The sequence below is a fragment of the Eschscholzia californica genome, unplaced genomic scaffold (genome assembly GCF_041429995.1).
Source record: "Eschscholzia californica isolate CP2 unplaced genomic scaffold, dmEscCali1.0.p SCAF_3, whole genome shotgun sequence".
Taxonomy (NCBI): Eukaryota; Viridiplantae; Streptophyta; class Magnoliopsida; order Ranunculales; family Papaveraceae; genus Eschscholzia; species Eschscholzia californica.
The window spans coordinates 15,544,206-15,556,458 of NW_028238420.1; the positions used below are offsets into that span (position 1 = coordinate 15,544,206).

The 12,253-nt window shown below is 38.1% G+C and overlaps 1 pseudogene across 1 annotated transcript; it reads left to right on the plus strand.

Annotated features, from left to right (window-relative positions):
• The first annotated feature begins 8,359 nt into the window (after positions 1–8,359).
• On the plus strand, positions 8,360–11,974 carry LOC147548667 (uncharacterized; annotated as a pseudogene). Its single transcript, XR_015237376.1, has 3 exons — positions 8,360–10,651; positions 10,737–10,982; positions 11,071–11,974. The product of XR_015237376.1 is annotated as an uncharacterized LOC147548667 (transcript).
• The last annotated feature ends 279 nt before the right edge of the window (positions 11,975–12,253 follow it).

A 12,253-nucleotide genomic window follows, 5' to 3' on the forward strand; every position in this document is an offset into this window, starting at 1 on the left:
TAGACTTCAATAATGATTCATATATGTAAAAGTTAATTTACATCTTTATTCAATTAGTGAACATTCTGAAAGTTTTGGTTGAATGGGTTTATGAGCGTGTTCTAGGGTTCCTGTGAATTTTAGATTCTTGGGGTGTTTCTTCACGAGGCGTTGACCTAGCTTGGATCTCATGCATTTTAGAATCCAACAAACTAATGGTATCGTATAGAAATGTAAAATTTTATGTTGATTAGTAAATATCATGGAAGTTTTGGTGAAATGGGTTTATGAGCAGTTCTAGGGTTCCTGTGGATTTTAGATTCTCGTGAGAACAGACCTTCTGTCTCTCTAGATCTGTTCTAGAGAGAGAGAGAAAATTAAAAAAAAAAAATATTTATGTCTGAAGGTCGCCGGCCGGCCGGCGACTTCCCCGGAGAAGATGATGAGGTGTCGAGACGATGAAGTGGCAGAGATAACAAATGAGATGGAGGAGAACTTTCAAAAAATGAATTCTGTATTCCCCATAAAAATTTATTCCCCAGAGAACTTTCAAAAAAATCTGGATTCCCTCGAGAATTTATTCCCTGGAGAATTTTCTTTATTCCCCAAAGCTGCGGCCATTAGTTACGAGGATAATATGAAGAATAGTGGGCGCAATAAACAAGGAACTGAAAGTAAATAAGACAACGATTTAAACGTGAAAACCTCCTCAATATGAGAAGTAAAAACCACGGGACTAGTAGTCCAACCAAATCAACTATAATAAGCAATGTTACAGACTACGCCCTCCTTGTTCAGAAGAACAACACCCGAGACTCAGACTCCAAAAGGAATCAACCTCAAACACGAAGAACCCCTCACAAGAAAGAACAAAAACAACCCAAAAATATGCAGTCCAAAACGACCCTAAATTCACTAGGATTCCGGCCACCAATCAACAATGACACCTTAAAAATACTAGATGAACAAGTCAGGAATACCTCTGCAAAATTTTAGCTTAATCAGAGAAGATCTTACCGTGGGATTTCCCGAACAACGAAGACTATGCGTGCTGAAAAGGTTCAACCCCGCTCTTCTCGACAACCTCTCTTCTCTCTCCCTCTTCTCTTGTGTGTTTCTAATTGTGCTCTCTCTTCGGTGCTTCACGCTCACTTCTAATTAAGATTAAGGTAGTATTTATAGACTCCCCCATAACCCTAATTCTACCGACCTAAGTCACCGACCCTAAGAAACTCGACTTGGGCCCGGATTCAATTTACTAGACCAAACCTAACTAGGTTTCCACACTAGGAGGAAAACCCAACAAACTCCCCCTCCGACTAGGTGGGAGAAACAACCAGCCCTATTGTTCCTCGACAGTCCTGAACAACCATCCCCGTTATCCGTCGGCAGACCTCCAGCTTTCCCTTCGGCAAAGCCTTCGTCATCGTATTAGCTTCGTTTTCGTCTGTATGAACTTTAATCAGTTTTAACTCCTTGGAAGCAACCACATCACGTATCCAAAGATACCTCACATCGATGTGCTTCGAAAGTGAATGAAACGTCGAATTCTTGTCGAGATGTATTGCATTGATTGTCACAAAGAAATACGTACTTATCTTGACCGAATCCGATCTCTTCAAGATAATTCTTCATCCACAAAAACTCCTTACAAGCTTCAGTTACGACTACAAACTCAGCTTCAGTGGTAGAAAGTGTATCGCACTTTTGCAGCCTTGATTGTCATGCTATAACTCTCTCTGCAAATGTTAGTAGACTTCGTTGAATCAATATCCCCAGCTGTATCAGTGTTAGTATAAATAACCAGTAATGACTGATCACCTCTAAAATTAAACTTCAAACCCGAAGTCCCTCGAAGATATCTCAAGATCCACTTAACTAGAGTCTAATGTTCCTTCCCCGGATTAGAAAGAAACCTACTAACAGTACGCCCTGCATGAGCTATGTCAGGTCTGGTGCACACCATAACATACATCAAACTACCAACTGCAGAAGCTACATGGAACCCTCTCTGAATCTATACTCGGACTCTATTGACTGCTCAATCTAAATTGTCCAGCACGAGGCGTGTTGACAGCTCTAGATTTGTCCATGCAAAACGTTTGAAGTATCTTCTCAATGTACTTCTCCTGAGATAAGTGAATCAACCTGTTCTCTCTGTCTCGAACAATTCTTATACCAACAATCTGCTTCGCTGGACCTAATTCTTTCATGGAAAAAAACTTGCTAAGTTGTTTCTTCAAGTCCTGGATTCTCCCAGAGTTCTTGCCCATAATCAACATATCGTCAACATACAGCAACAAGATGATAAAATCATCTTCTCCAAATCTCTGAACAAAAAGACGATGATCTGAAGTAGTCTTGTTATAACCATGTTCCCCCATAACTGACTCAAACTTCTTATACCACTGTCTAGGTTTCTGTTTCAATCCAGAAAGGCTTTTCTTCAAGTGGAAAACGTAGACCTCTTTCCCCTTATTCACAAAGCCTTCTGATTGCATCATGTAAATCTCTTCCTCCAAATCACCATGGAGAAAAGCAGTCTTTACATCCATTTGCTCAACCTCTAAATCACGGTTTGCTGCCTATCCAATTGCAACCCGAATGGATGACATCTTCTCAACAGGAGAGAATATTTCATCGAAATCAATTCTCTTTCTTTGGTTAAATCCTTTCACAACCAACCTAGCCTTGTATCGAGGGAGCAAACTGGTCTCCTCATGCTTAACTCTACACACCACCTGTTAAGCACTGCCTTCTTACCCTTAGGTAACTTCACCAGCCGAGCACATGGTTTTCCTCTAGACAATACATCTCGTCTCTCATGGCATTCCACCATTTATGTTTATGTTCATCTTCTAAAGATTCACCAAAGTTTTCAGGTTCCCCTCCATCAGTAAGTAACACATACTCACTAGGATCATACCTTGTCGAATGTCTCAGACCTCTCTCAGATCCTCTAACAATAGGGAGGTTCTTGGTACTTGGTGTTCCATCATGATCGTCACCATGACCACCAATACCATATTCTTGTGCGGGAGCATCAACATCGGGTGTATCAACTTGAACCTCAACCTCGACATGACCATCAACAGATGTAGAAGGAGCACCTCCAAATCAATCAAACCTTCATAACCCTAAGCTGGATTTTTGGACTTGTCAATGATCGTTTGATCTTCCATGAACACAACATCTCTGTTCCTGATGAGCTTTTCTCCACTGGGTCATAGAACCTATATCCAAAATCATCCTGACCAGAACCAACAAAACACACACTGTCGCGATTTCATCTCCAGCTTCGACCTTTCATCTTTGGGAATGTGCAAAAACGCCTTACACCCAAAGACCTTCAGATGACCATTATTGCATGCCTCGTGTTTGATTGTGGTTTGGTGTTGAAATTTAGAGAGAGAGAAAGCTTGGGTGAAGCTTTCATTATGGATTATTATTGAGAGAAAGAAGATGATGCCGATTTGCTATGGGGAATCCTGATTTTTGCTCAGAGCCACCTATTTTGCATTTCTAAATTGTATTTAGACTTTCGTTAAGGGGAAATCGACTGCATCTAAACACTTAGACCATGTTTGGCATGCGAGAGTGGCGTGAGAATGGAATGTGATTCCCGGAAATCACAATCCAGATCATTATTGGGCTTGTGAGAATGGCGTGAGAATCATACTCCCTTGGGAACAGAATTCCCCCTAAAAGGGGTAAAACAAACACAGGGGGTGGGTTTGTGATTCCCATTCCTCGGAATCACATGTGTTAATATTTATGAACAAATATCTCCTTAACAAAATATTGGAATTACCAATTTTAAAATCACGTGGGATAGAAAATCATGAGTAAACTACGGTTTTAAGCACAGACCATCCGAGTTTTCTCTCTCTCTCTTTTTCAGTTAGAGCTTCAGATGTAAGTTCCATTTCCTTCTAGTTTTTTTCATATCAAGCATACAAATAACAATTGCCTAGTTTCAATATCAAGTACTATAAATTGTTGAAAGTAGGCGTCAAATCGAAAGAATTGGGTGTTGGCATATAAACTAATTGGATTGGGTAATCATCACTGTGTATGGAGTGGTGGCGATGTAAGTTTTATCTCTTTATTTTTCTATTTTTTTTTTCATATCAAACAGGCATATGGTTATTGGCTAGTTTCACCTACATAGTTTTTTTTGTTTTGGTATTCAGTCATAAATTGATTAGATGGTGGTAATCATCACGGTTTAGTGGGTGGTGTCATAAGTACCATCTCTTTCTCTTTCTAGTTCTCTTTGCATAACAAGCATGCATATGGAAATTGTCACCTGTGTAATTTTTTTTTAGGTACTAGTCAAACCTACATGTAATTTTTTCTTTGACTCTAATCACTCCACTATACAAAGATCATCTCCCACCACTTTCTTCATTTAATTCATGAAAATAGCTCTCCTCTTTTTCGGATTGCTTTGCTAAGTGTCTGTCTATATAACCCTCTTTCCTTTTTGGCGTGTATTTATTTTTTTTAATTTCCAGTACATGTCATTAAATTAAATGCAACCAAATAAATTGTCAGTGGCCTAGTTATTCTTTGCTCTTCAGTTTTTCCATGATATTGTACACATATCTTACGAATAAAGGACGTCTTTATTTAATAATATAGGATCAACACAATATGATGTCTTTGTTTGATATCTTATGATCAATATTATAGAATTTATTCGGTTCATAGAATCACAACTTCAATAATGTGTTATTTATATTATAACATCTACATATCTTTTTTATAACTTAGATAAAATGGTAATTTGCAATTACCTGACACGTGGTTCATATGTAGTTATGGCTCGTCTAACCACCTTGAGAAAATAAAAAATCTTGATTACTTTAGATAATTGGAGGCTATTATTAAATATGTTGACGTTATTATTTGTAATGGTCGTCACACAAGTCGAACACGCAGAGAGAACATGCAGATAATGATTTGAGATATTTATTTAGTGTGGAGAGAACAATTTCAGATGGACATAAAAACTTTTACCATTTTGTGTAAAATGTTGCGTACTATTGGTAAAGTAAATGACACAAATGAGGTTCATGTGGAGGAAATGGTTGCGATATTTTTGCATATACTTGCCCAACTTGTGAAGAATAAAACTATAAAAGTTAGTTTTTTTTCGTTCCAGAGAACAATTAGTAGATGTTTCAATAACGTGTTAGATGGGGTAATTCGATTTCTATGAGAATTCAACTGATTCAAAATAGAAATGGTTCAAGGTATACACCTTATCTATGCTTTGAGTAATAAGGTTTTTAGGTTAGATTAAGTAAGAAATACATCTTAATTGAATAAAAAATTAACTTTGATGTAGAATTGTTTGGGACTCTAGACAGAACGTACATAACAAATGGTCGCGATATTTTTGCATATACTTGCCCAACTTGTGAAGAATAAAACTATAAAAATAAGTTTTTTTTCGTTCCACGGAACAATTAGTAGATGTTTCAATAACGTGTTAATTAGATGGGGTAATTCGATTTCTGTGAGAATTCAACTGATTCAAAATAGAAATGGTTCAAGGTATACACCTTATCTATGCTTTGAGTAATAAGGTTTTTAGGTTAGATTAAGTAAGAAATACATCTTAATCGAATAAGAAATTAACTTTGATGTAGAATTGTTTGGGACTCTAGACAGAACGTACATAAGAATTAATGTGCTAAAAATGACAAACCTCGTTATCGCACAAGAAAGAGTGATATTGCTACCAATGTATTAGGAGTGTGTTCTCAAGGCATGCAATTCATTCACTTTTTGGCTGGTTGGGAGGGATCAACAACAAATTTTCGAGTTCCAAAAGATGCTTACTTAGGAAAAACATATTGAAAGTTCCTCAAGGTGTAACCATATGTTTCAGTGATTATTTTTTTGTGTCTTTTGTCTCACCTTAAATGAAAATTATAAATCGTAGTTTTTTTCATTAGGTTGAACTACCTCGTTGTGAAGGATATGTTCGTTCGGTCTGAAGGAGATGTCCTTCGACCAAGATGGCAATGCGATCAATTTGTCAGTTAGGATAACGATGAACTCATCCTGAAGATCATCCAGTCCGGTCCAATTAGGGATCGTAATGCTTTGCTAGAAGCCGCTTATGATCGTCGGATCACTTCGGTGATTCGCGACTAACATAGACCGGATCCTACAACGGGTTACACATAAGAGTGGTAACTTGATCGGAGAGACTTGACTAGACGGGAACAAGCTAAAGATGGATTGGATCCAACTAAATAAGCCGAAAAGGTTCGAATGAAGATTCAAGATAGAAAGAACCGGGCCTAAAAGAGGTGCCCGAAGCAAGGCTTTTTGGGCCGGCTATATGATGGCCGACCAAGGTAAGTGGGCCGTCCATGTAAAGCCCATAGTGGCTGTCCTGGCCGGCCACACTAAAGGGGATAGCCAAAATACCCTAAAAGGGTATTTTGGTAATTATCTTTTCTGTGACCCGGAAAATAGAAAGACCTAATTTGAATATGATTCTCAGAAAAAAAAGGTGTGGATTTTTCTCAGAAAGAAAAATATACAACTCTCTCTCTCTCTCTCAATATACAGCTAGTGGAGAGAGAGGATTGTAGAGAAAAAGCTCCTGTTCTATCAATCTAGTCAAGAAGAAGAGTTCTTCTCAACCTTCTATTAAGTCCTAGCAGTCTGAAAGGAAGGAAAATCAAGTCAACACACTCGGTGTCTCAAGGAGAGGAGCTACAATTGAAGCTCTTGATCTTCACACGCGATTGGAAAGGTTCGAGGGAAAAACGCGTTCAAGGTATTTATCCCTCTTCTAGTTCATTGAATAGTTCATGCCTTATCGATCCTGGTAATCTAGTATTAACATATAGATGTTTGAGATTCCGCTTAGAACACTAGATAGTTGTATTAGATACACACATATTCCAGCAATGGCATCACGAGCCAGTTGCATGAAACTATCTCTGACTAGACGAATTAGATTCGAACTTGATTGATTAGATAATTTTATGTTTGGATATAGATTTAGACGTGAAATTGATTAGTTTAAATTAGATTTAGACGTAATCGGATAGAAATTGAAAGGGTTTTAATGTATAAAACTTTAAAATTTCGAGTTTTTCAAAGAGTTTTCGAAAAAGAAGTTTTAAAAGTTAATGGTTTTTTGAAAACAAGTTTCAAAATCTGCTATTTTTGATGAATTTTCATCAAAAACAACAGCTAAAGTTGGTTGGAACAGAAAAACAGGAAGGGAGAAGCTGTTGTCCAAGAGTCGGACTGACCAGGACGCGTCCCAAGATGCATCTGGCCAGTCGCGGGCGTCTCGGACGCGTCCCAGTCCTTCCCAGACTGGGAATCCGAGACCATCTCGGACAGAGACGCGTCTGAGTTTGTCTCGGACAGAGACGCGTCCGAGACTGTCTCGAACTGGGATCCCGAGAGATCCGCGTCTCACCGCATGAGGTCGCGTCAGCAGACGCGACCAGCATAATCCGAGAGCGTCTCGAATTGACACGACCGACACTATCCCTTCCAGACGCGTCTAGAACGCGTTTGGAGAAACCAAAGCCATCTCGGACTTGGAGTCCGAGATGACCTAGAATGCGTCCCAGGTCAGACGCGTCTGGCGCATCCCGACCATCTCGGACTTCCTGTCCGAGATGTGCAAGCTTGGACAGAGCGTCTAGGACGCGTCTATGGGCATGGGACACCCCTGACCTAGGGCCAAGACGCGTCCACCCGAGGGACTTGGCACGTTCTGGAACGTGCCAATCCGGGTCAGACCTTGGCTTGGACCTTGACCGTGACTTGTCTTGGTCTTCCCAAGACCAGTCAAAGGGTCCCTTGACCAAGTTTGACTTAAGTCTTTGGAGTTTGACTCAGGCCTTTTGGGCCTTGACTTGAGTGGGAGGTTTCAACTTTTCTTCTTCCGACTTTAACCATATTTTTTTTTCGAAAGCGACCCGGGCCAACCGAAAGCCCAAAACGGAGTTTTTCCAAAACAATTTCAAAATCTTATAGGATAAAACTAAAACGAGCCATTAGTCCGAATTTTACAAAAACTAAACTTAAGGCACGTTTGACATAGAGATGTCGATAGTATCTCCCGAATAGCTACTTAGAAAATAGCAAACCTAGATTCGACCTGAGGAAGCGAATCACATACATACCTAAAGATGGAACTGCATATACCTAAAGATTAGTTTTTTTCTTTTCTTAATCCTTTAAGTTGTATTATTTATAATTTGTTGGTTTCTATGTTTTATTTGAACATATGATTTTAGAATGTTTATGTTATATCTATCATCTTCAAGATATTCAACCCTCTTTAATTTGATTTTAGTTTTCATTGTTTGAATCTTTGAAGTCTTTTGCGTAGAACATGGACAAGTCTTGGATGAGTGCTAATAGGATTACAAAAGAGTACGAAGATGGTGTAAATGCATTCTTAGATTTTGCATTCGCTCACGGGTTTGTCACCGAAGAAAAAGATAAAATGTCCATGTGCCAAATGCTTAAATACTAAGTATTATGACAGAGATACAGTTGAAGGACATTTGGTAAGGGATGGGATGATGAGAAGTTATGTAACTTGGTATTTTCATGGGGAACCTAGACCGACAAGTACTCATATGAATGCACCAACGGAAGCTACAAATGAACAAGTTTCCAACGACGAGGTAGAAGATGACGAAGACTTAGAGGGTATGGTACGAGACATATGTGGAGTTCATGGCGTCGGAGTAGATATAGATGGTTCAACCGAAGGAGTACAAAATGATGGTTCTTTTGAGTCGAATAAGTTCTATAGATTGTTAGAACAATCGAAGAAAGAGTTATATCCTGGTTGTGATAAGATGACTATGCTATCTTTTTTTATCAAACTATGGAATTATAAGTGCATTGGTGGATGGAGCGATAACTCTTTCAAATTACTACTTCAATTACTGAGAGATGCTTTACCAGATGGGTGTACCTTACCAAAAAACTTTACCCAATGCAAGAAGTTGCTTTCAGATTTGGGATTGAACTATGTAAAGATCAATGCATGCCCAAACGACTGTATGTTGTATTACAAAGAAACATCTCAGCTTCTAAATTGTACTCGTTGTGGCATGGCTCGCTACAAGAATGAGGAGAAAAAGACACCTGCAAAAATTCTTCGTTACTTCCCCTTGAAACCAAGATTACAACGACTATTCATGTCATCAAAGAGTGCAACTGACATGAGATGGCATGATGAGGAACGTAATAAAGACGGAGTATTAAGGCATCCCACAGATTCTGAAGCTTGGAAAGATTTTGATGCTAGGAATCCGACATTTGCTGCGGATTCAAGAAATGTGAGATTGGGTTTGGCAAGTGATGGGTTTAATCCTTTTCGAACAATGAGTATTTCTCATAGCACGTGGCTAGTTATACTTGTGCCATATAATTTACCACCATGGTGGTGCATGAAACAACCTAACATTATATTGTCTTTGTTAATACCTGGACCTCGCAGTCCGGGAAACGACATTGACGTATATTTGAGACCGTTGATTGATGAACTCAAAGAATTATGGGAAGAAGGGATAGATACTTACGATTCTTCTAGGAATGAAACATTTAAAATGCATGCAGCTTTATTGTGGACCATTAGTGATTATCCCGGACTTGCTATGTTATCTGGTTGGAGCACTAAAGGTAAAATGGCATGTTCAACTTGCTATGAGCAAACAAGTCATTTATACTTGCCTAAATGGCGGAAGACATGTTATATGGGTCATAGACGCTTCTTGCCTATGGATCATAGATTTCGCAAAATGAGGAAGGAATTTGATGGTGAAGTTGATAAGAGAGCACCTCCTAACCCTCTTTTGGGTACTGATATCTTGCAAAAGTTAAGAGACTTACCACATGTGTTTGGTTAGAAATTTGAGGAGAGTTTGAGAGGGGATACTAGTCGCAAAAGAAGAAGGGTTACAAAGGACACAGAAGATATGCCCGATAACTAGAAAAAGTTGAGTATTTTTTATGAATTGCCATATTGGAAACATAACATGCTTAAGCACAATTTAGATGTTATGCATATCGAGAAAAATATTTGTGATAATATTTTGTGTACTATTATGGACATTGAAGGAAAAACAAAGGACAATTTGAAGGCAAGATTAGACCTTGTTAGAATGGGAATTAGATCTGAGTTCCACCCTATACAAAAGGAAAATGGAAAATTTTACATTCCAGCGGCATGTTATACTATGGACAAGTCTCGTAAAGAGTTGTTTTGCAATGTTTTGAAAAATCTCAAGTGTCCGGATGGTTATTCCTCGGATATTGCTCGTTGTGTCAATGTGAAACAACAGAAGATACTTGGGTTGAAGAGTCACGATTGCCATGTAATAATGCAACAATTGTTACCTTTGGCGATTCGAAAATCGTTACAGAAGAAAGTTTGCTCTACTTTAATGGAATTCAGCATGTTCTTTCGTGATTTGTGTTCAAAAGTGGGTCGAGTTGAGGATTATCAACGACTCGAAGATAAAATTTCCTTGATTCTGTGCAATTTGGAGATGATATTTCCACCAACTTTTTTTGACATAATGGTCCACTTGTCTATTCATTTGGCATCAGAAGCACGTATAGGTGGTCCAGTCAATTATAGATGGATGTATCCAATCGAAAGGTATATAACATGTTATTTCGTTCATTAATTATTAATCTTCTTATTTGTGTTTACTTCTCTAATGATTATTTACTTGTGCGAATAGATACTTGTGTACTTTAAAGAAATACGTTCGCAACAGAGCCCAACCGGAAGGATCAATTGCCGATGAGTGTGTCTCATTTGTGACAAGATATATGGAGAATGTTGAAACGCGGTCGAATAAACCACCAAGATACAAAGACAACACTTCGATTCGTGGCGGGGTCAAATTTATATTAGATCAAGCTGAGCTTAATCGGGTGCATTATTATATCTTGTCAAATGACAACGATGTCTCTTACTATATTGAGTAAGAAATATTTTTAGAAATGATATATAACTTTCATGTTAATTTTCAAAAGTTGTTGAAAATAATAAATCGTTGCTTCAATTTGCAGCCATCACAAAGCAATGTTACATAGGTTGTACAAAAAGAAGTTGACTTCTCTTGCAATTGAGAAGAAACACATACAAGAATTTGCTCAGTGGTTCAAACAACACCTTAAAATGCTTAGGCAAGCGAAACAACAATACGCTGAAGGACTCGACATCCTTGCCGATGGTCCATTTCCATATGCTGAACGATTTAAAGGTTATACAATTAATGGTTACAACTTCAAGATTTTATTCCGATGAGATTCGAGCGAAAACACAGAATAGTGGCGTCACGCTTGATGCAAATCAAACTTTTTCTCGAGTGCAAAAGATTCAAATCCAGTTGATGCAGTGTTATCACATTATGGGCGTGTAACCGACATAATTGAAATTACCTATCGACAAGGTCACCGAGTTGTGTTATTCAAATGTGATTGGGTTGATGTTGTCAAAAAAGGCAGAGGTTCAAAGCTTGATCCATTAGGTTTTACACTTGTCAATTTCAACCACCTATTGCAGACCCAAGATGAAGATCCTTATGTGTTGGCATCGCAAGTTAGACAAGTGTTTTATGTTCAAGATCCGACTGAAACAGATTGGCAAGTTGTGGTAAAGAATAGACCAAGGGATACTTTTGACATGAGTAACAATAAAGATGATAAACTACTAGATAGTGAGTTAATCCTTAATCCTACAAATGTCTATGATGGTGATGATGAGATCAACTATGTAACAGATCAGACATATGAAGATGTTGAAATGAGTACTTATGTAGGTGATGAACATGAATACGATTATGAAGAAGAAGAAGATCCTAAGAATGATGAGGACGACTATGAAGAAGAGAATTATGAAGACGACGATGAAGAAGAGAATTATGAAGACGACGATGAAGAAGAGAATGATAAGGACGACGATGAAGCTTAAGAATTACTTTGTTATTTTATCCTTTTAAAATTTTGATTTTGTAATTGGTTAACTGTTTCAAATAATTTAAAACTATTTCTAGTTAGCTTGATATTTCAGCTTTTTGAATCTGATTAACGCTTACACTTTTGCATTTCGATTGAAAACTATTTCTAGTTAGCTTGTCATTTATACTTGCCTAAGTTGTAAATTGTGTCATGACTATTATTTGTAGGTCTTACATGGTGGAATCGGAAGTTTGAGTAAGAGATTTGTTAACCAGATCTGGAGCGATAGCTC